The following is a 931-nucleotide window of genomic DNA, read 5'->3' on the forward strand; positions in this document are numbered from 1 at the left end:
GCTGAAAACAGCATTTATTGATTAAATACAAATACTGGAGCTTTTTAGACATCAGAACCAGGCCCGGAGTATCATTTCCCCGCGAAAATGACAGCGATGAAGGTTGATACGTCCATTCGCGAAACGGAAAAACATTGCCCGAAAATGGGGTAAAATCCACTTCCTAGCAGCATTTATTGATTAAATACAAATACTGGAGCTTTTCAGACATTACAACCGGGCCAGGGGGGTGATTTCCCCGGGAAAAGACAGCGATGGACGTCAATGGCAAAAATTGCACTAAACTGGGGTAAAATCCACTTCCTAGCAGCATTTAGTGATTAAATACAAACACTGGAGCTTTTCAGATATCAGAACCGGGCCCACAATTGAAATATTATTTAGGAATATAGCCATATTTTACTCACCAAAAATCCTTTTTAACTGTAAACATTATCCATCCTCCTTTCTTTCTTCCTTCTTTTCTATCGCCATCGAAGCAAATGCTGAAAGTCGAGCCTTTCCTGTCGTATTTCTGGCATAGTCCGTCTTGAAAATGGCTTTAAATCAACACAACAATATATTTGCTTGTGCAGCTAGCTCCAGATACAGTTTGGTAGCTAATCATAGTTGGTGAAAGCGATGACGTATCCCTCCGCCTGCAACAAGGCAATGACGTATCCCTATGCCCGCGACAATACATTGTGGTGTTGCCAACTCAAAATCTGATTGGTTAAAGCAAGTCTTATCGATGCTTGTTTAAAGCAGCAGAGCCCGCAGAACTGATTGTGAAGGCTTTGAGGCAGATTTCTGACCCTGGCAATAAATAATGGTTGAAATGTGATTGGTTAAAAGCTTCAATATGAAAACACAAATATGGAAGCAGTGCAACCAGGGGGAAAAGCAATGAAAGGAAGCTAACAGACAATTTGGAATTATTTAATAAGTATTG

Source organism: Stigmatopora argus, chromosome 1 (assembly GCF_051989625.1).
Source record: "Stigmatopora argus isolate UIUO_Sarg chromosome 1, RoL_Sarg_1.0, whole genome shotgun sequence".
Lineage (NCBI taxonomy): Eukaryota > Metazoa > Chordata > Actinopteri > Syngnathiformes > Syngnathidae > Stigmatopora > Stigmatopora argus.